The sequence below is a fragment of the Notechis scutatus genome, chromosome 2 (assembly GCF_049901735.1).
Source record: "Notechis scutatus isolate UNSWTSFEM ecotype Mainland chromosome 2, rNotScu1.2, whole genome shotgun sequence".
Lineage (NCBI taxonomy): Eukaryota > Metazoa > Chordata > Lepidosauria > Squamata > Elapidae > Notechis > Notechis scutatus.
This window is the reverse complement of record NC_142010.1, coordinates 238,838,281-238,857,597: the sequence shown is the minus strand read 5'-3', so window position 1 is coordinate 238,857,597 and position 19,317 is coordinate 238,838,281. Positions and strand designations below refer to the sequence as shown.

At 40.5% G+C, this 19,317-nt stretch overlaps 1 pseudogene; it reads right to left on the bottom strand.

Annotated features, from left to right (window-relative positions):
- Positions 1-1,317: 1,317 nt before the first annotated feature.
- On the bottom strand, positions 1,318-1,390 carry LOC148132568 (small nucleolar RNA U3; annotated as a pseudogene).
- Between the last annotated feature and the right edge of the window lie 17,927 nt (positions 1,391-19,317).

The following is a 19,317-nucleotide window of genomic DNA, read 5'->3' as shown; positions in this document are numbered from 1 at the left end:
TTCCTCACTATCAGACGAGGATTCGAGGTCTTCATGGTGAGCCGTTGTTGAGTGCCTCTCGAAAAAAGGCATAATGTCACTGGCGAGTTGGCGGAGCGGTGCATTGGTGCGGCGCATTCGGCGGCCGACTTCCTGGTTGCTTCTGCTGCAGTAGCCCGGCGATGACATCTGCGAGGTCGATGTCCCCTTTAGCCATGATCTTGCTCTGCGCAGTTTGGTCATCTAATCCCAGAACTATGCGGTCTCTCATGGCTTCCTCGAGGTTTGCGAAACCACAGAGGCCTCCCAGGTTCCGGAGGTCCGCGATGAAGTCCCCAATGCTCTTGTTTTTCCGTTGGTCCCTCTGGTAAAAATCGTGCCTTCGGATAAGCGTTGGTACTGCGGGTGCATAATGAGCTCGGAGGATCGGTGCGAGGGTATCCCAATCCATTGTTTTAACTTCTGCTGGTTTAGCAAGTGCCTTAGCCATTTTAAAAACAGCAGGCCCGCAATGGGTCAGGAAGATCGCTCGTTTCTTGCCAGGCGCAGCGTCTTTCAGATTGTTGGTCTCCAGGAACATCTGGAACCTGTCTATATACGAGTCCCAGTCTTCGTTAGCCGGGTCAAATGGAGCGGGTGGTATGGCGCCGCTGGCCATCTTGCCATTGTTGGCACGCTCTTAGCCACGTGCTCTGTTTGGTACTCAGCGAGTGCTCAGTCAGCTCTATCGTCTCCGCATCCCACCCTCGTCGCCAGTGTTAGATCTGAAGGAGTGGGCGTAATAACGGAGACGAGGCATCGATAGTGACTCAACTCAACACTTTAATAGTGACTTCAGAACAGAACAACAAGGGCAGCAGCAGCTCTTTTATAGAGCTAGCTGCTGTCACAACAACCAATGACTTTGAAGTAACCGCTCTGAAAGCGTCCAATCGACGACGGCCCGTTGTCAGCCAATCAGGTCAGCCAGAATCGGCCAATCACGATTCGCTTATCCGCGGGCCAATCAGAAGTGCAGGCTTACAAGCCTGCTGCTGAAGTAAGCTAGTATAGTTTTTGGCGAATGAGTTTATTTAGTTCGTAACAGCCCATTGCCAATGTATCAGGAGCACTTTGTCACCTGCTTGACCACTTTTTCACAACACAGTGGGAAAAACCATCTTCTGTAGTCCTTATTTTATTTTTCTGTATATTTTTCTTTAAAATGTGCATGCACACACATACACATGTTATTTCCTTACACCATTTCTAAACTGCTCTGTTGAAACAACACTGGAGATTCAATTTTGAAAACCTTTAGCCTTTCCTAATTAGCTTTACTCCTCCCAACAAGAAACAACCTCAGCCGATCACTTTCGAGTGCATTTCTCTAGTTGGATACTATAGAAATGATCCCTGAAAGTATAGTAAACCTTGTAAGCCCCCAGTAATAATCACATCACCTAAAGCTGCCCAACCACCATTCCATTTAAATGTCATATCCTGTTTAAGAAGATGCACTTTCAGTGTTTTCCTAAATGCCAAGAGCAAGGGGGAAAATAGATCCCTGGGAGCTAATATATCATGACACTGTGGCAAATATAGGGAAACTGAAAGCTCTATTTTCCCATTGTTGGTCTCCCTGAATTTCTAATATTTTAAATTATTATTTCATTCTATTTTCCACATTTGCTTTCAATGTACCTTGGAAAAAAACCTTTGCAAATGTATAAATTGGAGGAAGAAATATATATTCTTTCCAACTGGAAAAAAGGGCATTCCTGGGCTTCAGACAATCCTGAGATAAAGTAAATTAACCACTTTTCCCTCATGAAAAAAAAAGACATATTTGATGAGGCTCTGAATGGGGATTCACCACAGTTTGTTATGTAAATGGATTTGAATTATGCCCTCTGATCGTAAATTCAGGGACATTCAGGAATGACAAAAGGAAGGCCTTAATTACACAAGAATGATAACTACCAATTTAGATGGTTTAAAAAAAGATTGGAAAATTGCTTCCTAAATCATGGAGAAAATATTAATTATTGATTAGAACAGGGGGAAAGCGCTATATTGCCCTTCTCTTTTTACTAGTTTCTCAAAACTATCTGTTTGACAACTGTCTGATTCAGAATGCCAGACTGGATTGTCCTTTGGCCTGGTTAAGCAAGCTCTTATGTTCTGAAGTTGTCCATTTAACCATCATTCAATTCATTTGTTCATTTGTTCATTCATTCAATCAATCAATCAATCCTCCTTCCATTTCAAACATCTAGGATAGAAAGATTGTTCTGCAATTTCATATGCTTTGGACTATCAACTGAGTTTGGGTGAGATTGCTTTTCAGTATATAATTCCTGAATTTTCGTTAAGACTCTTCACTGAGGTTCAAGGTTCAATTCATTGGCAGCATACCTGTCAGTCCAATCTATCTCTACCTTTTATAATATGACAATAAGTTTTAAGAAATGCCAGGAGACGAATGAATTGGAAATAAATGGAGATGCATTGGAGTAGCTCAGGCTACTTTATTTTTTCTCAACAGCTTATAAACTCCTAAAAAAAGCTGCAGGGAGAAGGTTGCTTTAACGTTCAGCAGACATAATAGAAATAGATTGCCAGTTCCCAAAGAAACAAAGAATGACTGGAGCATAGCCATTTCAAAAGTCCTTTTTGTAGCAGATGAATCCTTGGGTCTCAGCAGAGGTGATCCCTAAATGCTCTAGGGAGGCAGGAAACATGGAATAAAATATGGGTATTGATTATTTATTTCATCTTTTGCTTAACTGCATATATCAGAAATAGTTAAATGGGTTGGTGGATACCCCTGAACTTAGATACAATGCTGTTGGTTAAAAAAAAAAAAAGGACTAATGATAAGTTGCTATGTATATTATGCATTCACAAAATGGGGGCTGAGGACCATAGACAGTCACAAAAAGTCATTTACCATTCAGTAATCTCTCATTTAATCTGTCATTCAAACTCGCACATGTATTTGTTGTTGTCTTCTCATGGACACTTAAGCATATTTCCAAATAAAGCACTGGACCACAGTCATACATCATTGCAATTTTTGAAGAATGCCTATGGGTCCTATGTGAGTCCCAAAGGCCTTTTTTGTAGATGCAGATTGATTGTGGTGGTGCCTTGCTTGAAATGACAGCTTCCCATTTTTAGCACAATTATCTTTCTTAAGACATTAAATTTCCTGGTATGGAAACTTGAGGGGTGCCAAGTAAAATGTGCAGGGATAAAAGAAGATAAAGAGACTAGATGAATTATGCATAGGTAGTGTAAGTAGAATGCTCAGTAAAAATCTATTTCACATCCAGCTACTGCTTTATTTATTTATTTGCTTAGCTAAATGTTTGGTTTTTTTTGAAAATTTTATTGATTTTTAAAAACAAACATAAACAAACAAAACATAAAACATCTTTTTTGAAAGCAGCATAATCCCGGGTTACATCTCTTCGTACAGACACAAATTCAAGTTCATGCTCATTTTTATATTCCATTCCATATCTTATTACTATTCTACATTTTCTATATAGCTTCTCCCCTCTTTTAACTTTCTTAATTTTATTTTATTTATTTCATCTCAATTCAAATCATTGTACTTATATTCTTTGTCTGTCCTGTTTCAACTGTCTACTATCTTTTCTCATTGAACAAAATTTCTCCTGTAATCACTGATTGGAGTATGACGCCTTTATATCTTTCCCCTAAGATTATAACACTTAATATAATACATAACCTCCGTTCGGATTCTGCTTGGTACATTCTAAAACTACACACTGTATTCTGAAAAAAGAAAAAATTATAAATGTATAATATAATTAAAACAACAATCCATACCAATTCTGGAATGTCTGGAATGTCAATGTCTGGAATACTCTACCCGACTCTGTAGTTTCTTCCCCAAACCCCAAAAACTTTAACCTTAGACTGTCTACTATTGACCTCACCCCTTTCCTAAGAGGTCTGTAGGGGGCGTGCATAAGTGCACCAACGTGCCTACCGTCCCTGTCCTATTGTTTCTCTTATTCTTCTTTTATTTTTCTTATATGTACCCATTTCATGTATTCACAACTATGTATACACTTATACTTATTATCTTGTAAACAATTGGCAAATCAAATAAATAAATAAATAAAATAAAAATAAATTCAATTCTATCATTAATATTAATATTCATTTAAATCTTAACATTTTACACATTACTTTTCAGATAAGTATCATACTTCTATGGGAACACTTATAAACTTTCCATAGTTAATTCCCCCCACTTCACTTATATTTTATAAAACATTGAGTAATTAAAATGTTCCCATTCCTTCCTAATTCAATTCTCTCATTTATTTTATTTCATTTATTTTGTTCACAAAAGTTTCATTAAATTACACTGACTATTTTATCCCACTTTTTAATCATACATTGTTTCCAATTTTCTAACATTATTTCTATTACAAATATAACAATACAATCTTATGTACCTTCATAGAATCCCCTTTTCAGTTAAATTTTCACCCATTATCTCTGAATAAGTCCTGTTTCTTTACATCTTGCTCCAAACCTTTGTAACTTCTCTTCCTTTCCTTCTTCCCTTTCTTCTTCTCTCTCCCCTTTTTACCCCCTGTCTCTCCACCTCCATTTCCCTCTTCTGTATTCCCCTTTTCTGTTGCTTTCCAACTTTATATCCACTTTTCAAATTATTTTTCCCTTTTTTGGCTGTTTTTTTAAGTCTTAAATTCTCCATTCTCTTTCCCCCCTTTCCCCTTTCTTCCCCAAATAGAGTTACTTGTTCATTAAAGATGACTTTTTCTTTGTCCCAATCTTCTAGTTGTGCAGTCTTTTCTTGTTGTTTCTCATAGATGCAGATCGCCATTTCTAAGAATTGAAAAACGGAGCCAAAGAAGCCCTTCCCTTCTTGTGTCTCTTCTTTATATTTTTTAAATTCCATTTTCAGTTCATCCAGAAGTGATGCCATTGTAGTTTTTTTTTTAAACAGCCACCCAATTGTTTTTAGTCATTCAAATATAATATCCAAAAATCCCAAAGTCACCAAGCAATCCAAATACACACAAGCTGTTTCTTTTTACACTTTCTTCTTTCTTCACTTTCTCTTCCTGGGGTTACTATTTAGTTACAAAGTTCCAGTTAAAATTTATCTTTTAGAAGTCTTATTGAGATTTTACTTTAGATTCTTTTGAAGTCCAGGCAGTCACCTCCTTCCAAATCCTGCCCTTATTCTTTTCCTCTCCATTCCTCCTTATAGAAAAAAAGGATTTTTTAGTGTCCAGAAATCTTTATTCTCCCTTTGGCATTTAATTATATTTTCAGCTTAATTACCTATTAGTGCCAAAGCGGATTTTTCCGATTTCTTATTCAGCTCTCTTCGTTGTCAATGTGAGGAAGGAGAGTGAAGAAAAAAAAACTTTCCCTTTTCACTTTCTTTCGCTGCTTCCGCCTCTTCTTTGGGAGCGATGTTATCTTTTATAAAATTTAAATTCCAGGGTACCTTAGTTGTTGCTTTTTATCCCAGTCAGCCAAAACTTTCACTTCTTATCTTTCTCCTGCACTTTCTTTTCCAGTTGAGTGCTTCTTTGAGGTGGCCATTTTTGACCACTGCTCCTACCGCCTTTGGGAAAGGGAGTTTGACTAGCTGAGGAGGAGAGATGCAGCTCTCCTCGACCCTGCTGGTGATCTCCCCCCTCTTCACCACCTCTACATGGTGGCTTAGCCCCGAAGCCTGCTGGTTCAGGGCGCTCCAGCGGCGAGCCCAGGCAGAAACTGCACACGGTCGCGGATTCCTGCCTGCCACCGAAGCCCTGCAAACCGGAAGATCCTTTCTTAAGACATAAAATTTCCTGGTATGGAAACTTGAGGGGTGCCAAGAAAAATGTGCAGGGATAAAAGAAGATATAAGAGACTAAATGAATTATGCATAGGTAGTGTAAGTAGAATGCTGAGTAAAAATCTATTTCACATCCAGCTACTGCTTTATTTATTAATTTGCTTAGCTAAATATTGATTTATAAACTTGAGATTATTGCTACTGGGAAAGATGTGATTGACATCTTGTGTACTATACAATTATTTATGTAGGTGAAATTATATTGTTGCTACTTAAAGCTGAATTGTTATTTTGATGCCAATATTTAAAAGTCCCCTAATGACTAATTTAGTTTTCCAGTAGCAATAACTGTTTTGCTCATAGTCACTATCCAATCCTCAGTCCTTCCTTTCCTAATTATGTACAAATCAGTTCAGATGCAGTTTAAATTACTGATTCAACTTGGAAGTTCAGATCAAATATTTGGCTTGAGTGCATTCAATTCAGATTATCAAACTGTTTTGGAAAAAGCTCTTGCTGCATATGGGCTGAAATGCAAAGTGTTCAGATTAATTCAAAAACATTCTATTCAGTATAGTGATTCAAATTAACGTCCTGATTCTATCTGGAAAGTTGATTGGCGGAATCTATCTAAGTGATTTGAATTGATTCTCCAATTTGAGTATTCTTACAATATTTTTAAGCACTTTTCCTTTTTCTTTCTTGGTACATATGCAGTTTTTCAAGCCTCTGTTCTGTGCAATTGATAATACAGAATGCATTCCAGAAAAAACATAATAGGCAATATTTAACTGGTTATCTATACAGTATCCACCTATGAAGTATAGGTGCCCTTGGGAGAAGGAGGGGAAGGGGTGATGGAACATAATGACATTTAATGCAAATCCCATGACCTGCATATTTTATCTAGTGTTGGGATACCAGTATCAAAAGGTGTTGTTTTCATCCTTATCACTGAAGGATAAAAAGAACACCTTTTGATACTTGTATCCTAACACTTGTATCCTAATATATGTCTTATTTTTTTACTTATTATGGCTAGCTGTGGACCTCTATGCCACAAAAGGTCCTTGTTGGCTTTGCTGCAAAAAACTAACATAGCCAACCCTGAGGAAAAAGAAAATACATCTTTTTATTTCTCAACTGAGCCAATACCTTTAGACCTCAGATAAATCTGCTGCCTTATCTTAGTGAGTCTTTTTCTCTACAAATTATTAAACTGTCCTTTAGTGAACTACTCACTGTAACTAACAGCAAATAAATTAAACATGGCACAGTTCAGAATTTATCTCCTGGGCTCAACATATTGTAAGGTTGCAAAAATCTCTTTAGAAACATGTTTATAGTTTTGGAATAAATATCTTCTGTTTTCTTATCAGTGAAACTGGCTAATGTGTTCTTCATGTCTCCCTCCAAATAAAAATTAGCTGACTTAGGAGTTGCAATATAAAGTGCTAGCAATAACACTTATATACCACTTCATAGCGCTTTACAGCATTCTCCAAGCAGTTTACAGAGTCAGCAAAATTGCCCCCAATAATCTGAGTCCTCATTTTACCAACCTTGGAAGGATAGAAGGCTGAGTCAACCACGAGCTGGTAAGGATTGAACTCCTGGCAGTGAGCTGAATTAGCCTACAATGCTGCATTCTAACCATTGCGCCACCACAGCAATGGAATGAAAAAAGGAATGGAAACTTTAGAACTAGATCATCCAAAGGAACTTATTTGGGAATTCCTGTCTGGAGAAATGCTACCAGTGATGTAATTAAATATAAAGTCCTCCCCAAAGTGAGTTTGACTCTTAGTGACTTTATAAACCATTTCATGTAATTTTCTTGGGTGGGTGGGGGGCAATGGTTTGCCACTGCTCTCTTCCAGGATGTCTTATTAATTTTCCAGTGTAGACTATAGCTCTGGGATTTCTTGCTAGACAATGAAATCCATACAATGCCCACTTCTGGTTTCTCAACTTCTGCCCCCTTGGCTGGTTGCTGCTACAGTATATAAGCATGGCATGGCTATTCATAGATATGAATGAAGGCAAATATATGTGTCCCAGGATAATGCTGCAGGATCCACTCTAGGTCAGTCACTGGGACTAGAGGTTTAGTCTTCCAAGCTTTTGGATCTGTGATGGAGTCCATTCTCAGGGAACTTCTCTCTAGCAGGGTGTATAGAATGTGTAGTGCAGAATGTATATTCCTAGACATTCCCATGTGAATAACTGCAGTCTTTGTGGGAGATGAAAACTGTCCTATTCTAAACTCCTTTCCTTTTTATTCAGAAAATATATTTATAGCTTATCTTGAATCTCCTGAGAGAAGTGATTTGTCATTAAAATGCAACTTTGTAAAGCTAGAGTTAGGTGTGGGAAGCACTTTTGTTTGAAATGGTTAAGTTAAGTTTATAAAAAAAGCATTCAGAACCAAATATCCCATTGTTCTAAATATGTAGTTCAGGAAAGAAAGCCGCCTATTCTAGCACTGTGTATTTAAAGCATAGCTGAGGGCTACTGGAACCATTTGGGAATAATTAAATGTTGCTGTTATCATTATCACCTATTTTGGCAAATCTGGAAAGACTGAATGCTGTAATAAACTTCCTTGTAGCAACCAATGGTGAAAGATGTAGACATTCCCAGCCATAATGACTGTAATCAGAGGCACAACATGTACAGAAAGTTTTAAAAGGCAGCTGCTATTCCATCATCATGAATAAATAGAGGTGGAGATGAGCAAAAACCTGGAACATTCTCCAAAAGGTAAACTCTAGTTAACCTGTAAGTGGGAAATAAATGATAGTAAACATGGCAAACTTTTCAAAATAAAAAAAAAATGTGAATATTTTTATTTGAAATATTTCATTCAGATAAACCATTGACTGGAAATAACTTGTTTGGAATAATATTCTATCAACTATTCAAATCCAATAGATGCTATGAATATGTTATGCATGAATAACCTTGTCCTATTAACCAATCAAGTGAGGATCTACTTAAAGTCCTTGGAATATCCCTGTCCAATTTATTGATTATTGAACAACAAAACAAGAACATGGATTTTCTTGTCAAATGTATTCATGACTTGGAACTCTTTTAAAGGAATAGACATGTAACCCATGGTTTGCGCTGGCTAGCTAAACAATTTAATTCCATTTACATACAAACTTATTTTACATACATTTCAAGGAAAATATGGCAGATGGGATTTTCAGAATGCATAAACAGATTGTTCCTAGGCAAAATCCCCAATATATAAAGTGTCCCTGACAGATACTACAACTTGTCTGATCTTTACTTAGTTGTCTTGATCAAATCAACTGCCTCAGATGAAAAAGAAATGACTTTTTGAATTTATGAATTATTCATATAATTGAATATAGCCTTATAAAGATAACTGTGGTATATATATATCACATAGTGTATGTGTTGTGTGTGTGTGTTTGTGTGTGTGTGTTTTAAAGTAAAGTAAAGTAAAATAGTTCAGTTCTGACAAAAGAGCTCACAGTTTAGGAACGGCTATTTCTAATCTCATTTAAGAAATTCATCTAGCCTAGCCAATTAATGTAAAGAATGTGATGATCTAATAGGATTTTCTATTTATACAGATACTGTATAAATGTTAGATAATACTGGTAAGAATAAAGAAGAATAAAGAAAGCCCAATTCTATCTTCACTCTGAAGTGTGTGTGTGTGTGTGTGTGTGTGTGTGTGTGTGTAAGGGTGTAATTTATATCATTGCTGAAGCAGATATTTTATTGCCTGCCCTTAAGTCATAGCTTGGCAAGACAGGGAAACTTGGTGTTCTAGTCAAACATGTACATGGGATCCCCCATTTTTGTCAATATGATGAAAACTTTAGTGAACTAATGTTATCCAAATGCCATCCTTTTATATGTGCATGTAGCATATCAATGCACATACAACAGAGAAGAAGCTTGAACTACATTGACACAAAACTATTTTGCCATTTGCCCCCGAGTTGCTCCCCCCTGCAGATGCTCCTGGCCCTGGCCTTGGCAGTGGGCCGTTTCTGTGCTGTAGCAACCTAATTTGTGATGGCCCTTTTTGTTCCATACTAGCAGGCTTGTAGGCCTGCATTCCTATTGGTCTGGAAAAGCCGGGCCGTGATTGGACAAAACTAAGCATTCTGATTGGTTCTTATTCGGCTGCCGCAATTGGGTAAAACCAAGCGCGGCAAGCTCAAATGCATGTCATAGGCTGCCTAGCTGCAGCCAGCTCTATAAAAGGAGCTGCCTCGGCTGGGAGTCTTGTCTCAGTATCTGGCTTCCTAATAAAGAGCTGTTGTCACTACCTCGAGTCTCGTCTCTCCTTGGGACCCACCGCCCAGACTTAACACTGGCGACGAGGATGGGATACTGAGACAACAGAGCTGACTAGCACGTGGCAGATAGTGCATAGACGACCTGCAAGATGGCCAGCAGCGCCGTGCCACCCGCACCATTCAATCCAGCCAGCGAGGACTGGGAGTCCTACATTGATCGTTTCCAAATGTTCTTGGAATCAAACAACCTGAAGGATGCCACCGGCAGCAAGAAACGAGCAGTTTTTCTAACACACTGCGGACCCGCCGTTTTTAAAACGGCCAAGGCACTCGCGAAGCCAACAGACATCAAGACCATGGATTGGGATACTCTAGCTCCCATCCTCCGGAACCACTACGCCCCGGCGGTGCCGATTCTCATCCGTCAGCATGACTTTTACCAGAGGGATCAGCGCGAGGGCGAGAGCGTTGGAGAGTTCGTAGCCGACCTGAGGGACCTAGGAGGCTTGTGCGGATTTGCCAATCTAGACGAGGCCATGCGTGATCGAGTCGTCCTCGGCCTGAAAGACCCAACTCTCCAAAGCAGACTGATGGCTAAAGGGGACATCTCCCTCGCCAACGCCGTAGCCGAAGCCACCGCAGCCGAGGCCACCCGTAAGTCAGCGGCGTGAATGCGGCGTTCAAATGGAAACAACCGCCAACCCACCAGCGAGACGGCAACCGCAGCAGACAAACATGCAGCATCCACCCACCATGGCAACATCGAATCCCCTTCTGACAGTGAAGGGGAAGAAATTCACAGACTTCAGTTGGAACGCGAGTGACGAGACCGGCACGGTCGTAAGTCGAGTTACCAATGTGCCGGCTGTGGAGGAAATCACCCGCGTTCCGAATGCAAGTTCCTGGACGCTGTTTGCCATTTTTGCAAAAAACGAGGGCATATTGCCAAAGTATGCCGTAACAAACGAAATTCCAGCCCCCGACGATGGGGAAATAGCCCAAGAAGAAGAGATGGCACCTCCACCATAAACCGGGACCGCCATAATGACAGCCGATGGAACCGGGACAGCCGACCCAGGAAGTTCATCAAGGTACCCAGAAGAGAAGAAACGCACCAAACAGTCACCATCGGGCACGCTTCATCAATAGATGCATGAAAGATACGTGTAGAGGTCAACATCGAGAATCAGCCTTGCACCATGGAGGTAGACTCCGGTTCCTCCCTCTCTATGGTCTCCTGGAGGACCATCAAAAGACTAATTCCCAGCATCCGCCGCCAAGAGCTAAGCGACCAGAAGCTAATATTAAGAGACTATCAAGAGACTATCAAGGCATTCCGGTCGTTGGCACTGGACATTTCCAAGTTTCATTCAGAAACCACACCACCATCCTACCACTCACAATCGTTGATAAAGACAGACCCAGCCTACTCGGGTTGCAGTGGTTCACACCGTTGGGGATCGAGATGGCAGGCATCAACCACATAGAAGATGAAAACTGGGAAACAACGCTCATCCAGGACTTCCAAGAAGTCTTCAGTGAACATCTAGGCAAGTACAAGGGGTCCCCTATCTCCTTTAATCTCAGCCCTGACATCGCTCCCATCCGTCTCAAGCCGCGCCGAGTGCCTTTTGCACTCAAGCCTAAAATAAACGAACAATTAGACAAACTAATAGCGCAAGGCGTGTTAGAACCCATCGATCATGCCCGTTGGGAGACCCCAATTGTCACCCCCATCAAACCCGATGGCTCCCTGAGAATTTGTGGTGACTACATGGCCACCCTCAACCACGCATTGCAGCAGAGCGCCTACCCAGTGCCAGTAGTCCAACATCTCCTGCACTCACTAGGGGGTGGCAAGATCTTTGCAAAGCTCGACCTGGGTCAAGCTTATCAACAACTGCCAGTCGATGCTGAAACCGCCGAAGCCCAAACAATAGTGACACATAGAGGGGCGTTCAAATGTAACCGGCTCCAGTTTGGGGTCAGCGTCGCACCGGGCATTTTTCAAAGTCTAATGGAGAGATTGCTGCAGGGAATTAAAGGAGTCGTGCCCTATTTCGACGACGTTCTGGTAGCAGCCCCTACCAAAAAACAATTGGAAAAATGACTGAGGGCGGTCCTACAGAAATTCAAAGACGCTGGCCTCAAGGTGAAAAAGGAAAAGTGCCAATTATGCACTGAAAGGGTTGAATTTCTTGGCTACCTCCTTGACAAACAAGGAATTCACCCCACAGATAAAAAATTGAAAGCCATCAAAAATGCCCCCAGACCAAAGAACAAAACGGATCTCCAAGCCTTCCTTGGACTCATTAATTTCTATAACATTTTTCTACCCCAGAAAGCAACTGTTGCAGAACCTCTGCATAGACTCCTTGATAAAAAGGCTTCCTGGATGGAGACGGCGAGAAGAGCACGCTTTTCACCAGATAAAAAACCTTTTGACTTCAGACACAGTCCTCATGCAATACAATGAAACGCTACCTCTCACTGTTACTTGCGACGCATCGCCTTTCGGGGTTGGCGCCATCTGAGCCACGTTTTACCAAATGGAACGGAAGCCCCCGTTGCATTCTTTTCCAGAACATTGTCTAAGCCAGAGAGGAACTATAGCCAGCTGGACAAAGAAGCCCTCGCCATCGTTTCGCAGTAAAGAGATTCCACAAATACATTTATGGTAGGACATTTTCCATTATTACAGACCATAAGCCCCTACTTGGCATATTGGCGGGTGACAAGACCACTCCACACATCTTGTCACATAGAATGACAAGATGGTCTGAATTTCTTGCCGTTTATAATTATAAATTGATACATCGCCCTGGCAAGACAATCTCGCACGCCGACGCCTTAAGCCACTCCCCCTTGCCAGACTTGCAAGAAGATCCAGCACCCACATTACCAGTCTTGCAAATTGAAACGATCCCCATGCCACCAGTAACCGCGCAAGACATCGCCCACGAAACTAGGAAGGATAGACACTTGGCATGAGTTCTCAGCTGGGTGGAGAGGGGATGGCCAGAAACCGACCCAAATAAACTTTTTAAACCATTTAAAAACCGGCAAACTGAACTCTTTTCGCAAAGAGGTTGCGTGTTGTGGGGAGACCGGGTAGTAATACCAGAGACACTACAGAAAAAAGTTTTAGACTTGCTGCATGACGGGCACCCTGGTATTGTGCGCATAAAAGCCCTGGCCAGGAGCTATGCTTGGTGGCCAGGCATGGACAAGCAAATTGAAACCTGGGTCACCGCTTGTAACAGATGCCAAGAGACTCGCTCGGCTCCCACTAAGGCCCCACCATTAGAATGGGAAACACCCAGATGCCCTTGGTCGCGCATCCATATTGACTTTGCAGGGCCAACCAAGGGGCACACCTTCTTAATCACTGTTGACGCTTATTCAAATTGGCTCAAGGTGAGCACAATGAAAACAACCACCACGGAAGCTGTCATCAAGAAATTAAATAGACTTTTCGCAATGCATGGTCTGCCAGATATCATTGTTTCTGACAATGGGCCACAATTTACCGCCTTGACTTTTGAACAATACTTGGCAGACCGCGGCATCCGACACGCATTGACATTGCCAGCTCACCCGGAGGCGAATGGTAGAGCTGAACGCATGGTTCAATTTACAAAAAAAAAACTCTGCACAAAATGGAACATGGCAACATCCACGAGAAGATCACCAGGATGCTTCTTCTACAACATATCACACCAAATACCAACAACAACAAGAGCCCAGCAGAGCTATTAATGGGCAGAAGACTCAGGTCACCTCTAGACTGCCTGCACCCTGCTTACACCCCAGAAAAACCCCTTGGTTCCAGCAGCAAAGCACCGCGCCTTCAAGGTAGGAGACACTGTATTTGCCAAAAACTTTACAGGGGACCCACTTTGGATCCCTGCAAAAATCACCCAAGTCACAGGCCCCTGCTCCTACCGGCTCGAGACCACTGATGGGAGGTCGTGGAAACGTCATATTGACCAGCTAAGATCCAGGCTGGCCGCTTCCCCCCTCATAGACTCTAACCAAGAAATCAGAGGGGGGGGGAACCTCAAGTTCAGAAAATGAACGAACATCTGTACAAGTAGAACACCCCGCACAGACATTAAACAAAACCAACAATACTTACCAGCCAGAAGGGAGTCGTGGCAGACGGGCACTTCGCCTGGAAGCAGCAGCCGGACAAGCTCCACCAGCCCAGAGAACCCAGGTGGGAGCAGCAGAGCAAACGACTCAACCGACCCGGAATCACCAGGCGGGAGTCGCAGCCAGAGGACCGGCTCACCCTTCCAGGCAGTTCCATCTTGCAGCTTGAGAGCGACGCAGAGCCCGTCCGAACCCAATGGTGAACTGAGACATTGTGAACTACGCAAGTCTAGTAGGCAGGTACGAAGACCCGCCTACTTGCGTGATTACATTACCCCGCCGCTTGGAGGGAACCAAGAGGGGAGGGGTGTTCCATACTAGCAAGCTTGTAGGCCTGCATTCCTATTGGTCCGGAAAAGCCGGGCTGTGATTGGACAAAACTAAGCGTTCTGATTGGTTCTTATTCGGCTGCCGCGATTGGGTAAAACCAAGCGCGGCAAGCTCAAATGCATGTCATAGGCTGCCTAGCTGCAGCCAGCTCTATAAAAGGAGCTGCCTCGGCTGGGAGTCTTGTCTCAGTATCTGGTTTCCTTTTTTTTTTTTTTTTTTTTTTTTTTTTTTTTTTTTTTTTTTTTTTTTTTTTTTTTTTTTTTTTTTTTTTTTTTTTTTTTTTTTTTTTTTTTTTTTTTTTTTTTTTTTTTTTTTTAATTTTTTTTTTTTTTTTTTTTTTTTTTTTTTTTTTTTTTTTTTTAATAAAGAGCTGTTGTCACTACCTCGAGTCTCGTCTCTCCTTGGGACCCACCGCCAAGACTTAACACTTTTTAAAACCCTTACTTCACATGTTGACAAGATGTGAAGATGGGCTTGATTATAGTGTTATCCATCATTTTTCTCATTGAGGTTATTTAAACGGGAGTTATCATTGCAGAACAGCACTGATAGTATTACCTAGTTTTAAACATCTACTCAAAAACAACCAAGTTAAAAGGTACCTCAACTCTTTTTTTGAACAACTTCTCCTCCTCCTCCTCCTCCTTCTCCTCCTTCTCCTTCTCATTACATTTTCAGGCCAAAGGTATTGTTATGAGGAATTTCCATGCCTGAAGAAAATATGCCAGGGAATTTATCTGAATTAATAATATAAAAGAGTAAATAGCCTATTGATCTATAAACCATGCTTTGAATGGCAGAACTATTTTCAAAATATTCCATTCACCAGCCTTTCTGGAAGCTGCCTGTATGTCATTAAAGATATTTTTGCATATGACTTCTGTTAGGAATAACATGGTTATCGAACTTAGTTTGGGTAAAATAATATATAATAAACTATGTTAGTGAGTTTAAGTGTGCGTATCACTTTAACTGTAAAACATGTATTTTGGGTGTGGTTGTAAAATCACCATAAGAAGGAGCAAGAGAGCTCACTGTTTGCTGGCTTTTACTGGATTGCTGACAATGATGGATTGATGGTGATAACTGTGTGTTTTCCCTGCTATTGCTGAACGAAGAAAAGAGGTTTGATTTTCTTCATATCTCTACTAAAAAAAGAGATATATTACTGGACTGATTATTTGTAAGTTTACTGACCTCTTTTTCGACACTGGACTTTGCTAATGGATAATCCCCGGACTGACTGAACTAAGTGTATGATATATGGACTGTTTGACTATGCTATAATTCTTACTGGAATAAAAACTATTTAACTGGCACAGTGTATCTGATTTACTGAGTGTAAGCTACAACAACGTTTATCTCACATATCTGCCTGCCTGCCTGACTACCATTGCACATTTTGCTAGGGTGTATATCCCTAACACTGGTTATGGGCCCAGGTGCACAGTCAGACTAACCAGGATATAACAGGCTTATATAAAGTGAGAGTTTGTGTAGTTACACAATACTGTAAACAGACAGCTGTGTTTTATTAATTATAGTTTAATATCCAGAAAAAGATGGCACAAGTCAATTTACAAAGTTTGTCCCTAATATCCAAACTGGATGGAACAAACTATGTTTCATGATCTATGAAATGCAGCCTACTTCTACGCAGAGAAGGTTTGTGGAGTATAATTCAAAACCCACCAGAGGTAGATGCATGGGATCCGGAGGATGAGGATGATGCCCAGAAAATACAAGAATATCAACTGAAGAATGAGCACGCTCTCTGTATAATAGGACTGACACTCTCTGACCAGCAGCTTGTCCATATTCGTGGAGAAGAAACAGCTGCGAAATGTTGGGAGTATTTAAAGAAGATTTATGTTCGGGACAGTGTAGGAGCACATATAAATCTTACACGGAAGCTGCTCAGAACACATCTTCAAAAGAATGGAGACATGCTGAGTCATATAAACACTATGAAGAGAATTTTTCAGGAACTGCATGAAAAAGAACTTATCTTCACAGAACTACATCAAGTTTATATAATTTTGTCTTCATTAGATGAGAGCTATGACGATTATGTAACTTCACTTGAAGTTCTGCCAAAAGATAATCTTACATTAACTGATATTACTGGCAGATTAATTGAAGAAGCCAGGAGAAGGCTTGAAAGGGATCAACTCAGAAGGGAACAACCACAATGTGAAGAAGAAAAAATATCTTCATCAGCATATACAATTAGAAAATGTTTTAATTGTGGAGGAAAAGGACATTTGGCTAGATTCTGCAAGAAAGCAAAAGGCCAAAATGCCAGCCAGAATGCTAAAAGGCATCAAAAGGTTAAAAAATGCATAGAGTTAGCCATGTATAGCAACGAAACTGTGAATAATAATTTATGGGTTGTAGATAGTGGAGCATCGCACTGCATAACGAAAGATAAGAAAAGGTTTGTTAAGATGTCCACAAGTTCACAGCAGATATCGTTAGCTAATGGCTGGAAACTGAAAGCTAAAGGTGAAGGTATAGCATATTGTTCTTGCATAAAAGAAAATGTAAAAATGTTATATGTACCACAACTTAAGTTTAATTTGCTTTCGGTTAGAGTTTTGGTTAAACTAGGTTATGTAATTACCTTTAGGGGAGAAAATTGCATAATAGAAAAAGAAGGTAAAAAAGTGACTGCAACTTTAAAAAGTGAATTGTATGTGTTAAATGATAGTCAATCAGAGGTAGCTAACACAGTATATAATAATGTTAAACCTCATGATGAGTGCATACATTTGTTACACAGACGTTTAGGGCAGGGATCCCCAACCTTTTCGGCGCTTGCGACCCGGTTCCGGCGTCAGCTGGGCGCCGCGACCCGGTTCCGGTGTCAGCTGGGCGCCGCCATCTTTTTTGACGAAAATCACTTCCGGTGGCGTCACCGGAAGTGATTTTTGTCAAAAAAAAGCGGCGCCAGCGCTCGATGAGCTTTTTCGGGTAGAAATGGCTTTCTACCGGAAAAGCTCACGAAGCGCTAAGCGCCGCCATCTTTTTGACGAAAAATTGCTTTTTTACCAAAAAGATGGCGGCGCCCAGCAACCAGCGGCCCGGTAAGGCCGGTCCGCGGACCGGCAGTTGGGGACCCCTGGTTTAGGGCATATAAATTTTAAAATGCTTAAACAAACGGTAGAACTATCTAAAGGTATAAAACTGAAGCCTTGCAGTAAGTATTTGCACTGCAATACTTGCAGTCAAGAAAAAAGCAAGGTAATACCAGCAAATAGATTAAATGGATTTAAAACAAAGGAACCTCTAGAGGTCGTATTTGCTGATATTATAGGTCCTAAAAAACCAAGTGTGGGAGGTGCTCGTTATATATTAAGTATAATGGACCATTATTCCAGATATGGTTTCTGTTATCTAATGAAGAACAAAACGGAAACATATCAAAATTTATTTAATTGGCTTAAATTTGCAGAAAGAAAAACTAAAAGGAAATTAGTAACTCTTATAACTGATAATGGTACGGAATTTATAAACAATAAATTCCAAAACAGACTAAAGATGGCAGGTGTTGAACATAAAAAGTCTGCACCATATAGGCCACAACATAATTCCTTTATAGAAAGACGAGGCCAAACAATACAAGCAATGGCTCGTACTATGCTGTCAGATTCAGGATTACCTGAAACTTTGTGGGGAGAAGCAATAATGTGTGGTAATCATATATTGAATAATGTTGTTAATTCAACAACAGGTGAATTACCATTCACACGGTGGCATGGTAGAAAACCTGACCTAAGCTACATGCACACATTTGGAGCACCAGCATGGGTGCATATTCCTACACAACTGAGACACAAGGGGCAGCATAGGGCTAAAAGGTTATTTTTTGTAGGTTATGAATCTAATCACAAATCATACAGATTCTGGGAAAAAGGTACATCTAGAGTTTACTGTAGTGCTAGTGCACAATTCCTAGAACATGTAGGATGGGAAAAACTGGAGCAAGATTCAAGTAAGGAAGTAATCATAGAAACCTACAAAAGACCAAAAGAACAAATCAGTAATAAGAAGAGCGCAATTAAAGAGGAAGTACATGAAGAGCATATAGGACCAGAACAGGAAGAAATACCAGAAGAGGAAGAAATAGATAACCAGGAACAGGTAGTACATGAAAGTCCACCTGTAAGCCCTGTAATACCTAGACGTTCTACACGTGTAACCAGACCACCTGACAGGTACCAAGCAAGTGTAGTTTGCCAAGTTAGTAAAGTTCCAACTACTGTTGAAGAACTTAGGATGTATCCTGCAAAGGAACAGGAAAATTGGCATAAGGCAACGGAGAAGGAACTAAATTCATTAAAGGAAATGAAAGTTTATGAAAATGCCAAATTACCTCCAGGTGAAAAGTCCATTGGCTGCAAATGGATATTTAAATTAAAAACTAGTAAAAATGGGACTGTTACCCATAAGGCTAGGTTGGTAGCTCAAGGATTTAATCAAACTGCATATGATTATGATGAAGTATTTGCACCGAATTTAAAGGCAACAACCTTGAGAGCAGCTTTAGTGTGGGCAGCTAAGAAGAATTATATCATAAATCATTTAGATGTAGAAACTGCCTATCTGCATGCACCAAAGCAGCACACTATATATTTAAGGAAACCAGTAGGTATTAAGGATAATAAAACTAATAATGACTGTTGGAAACTTAAAAAGAGTCTCTATGGATTAAAGCAATCTGGTTAT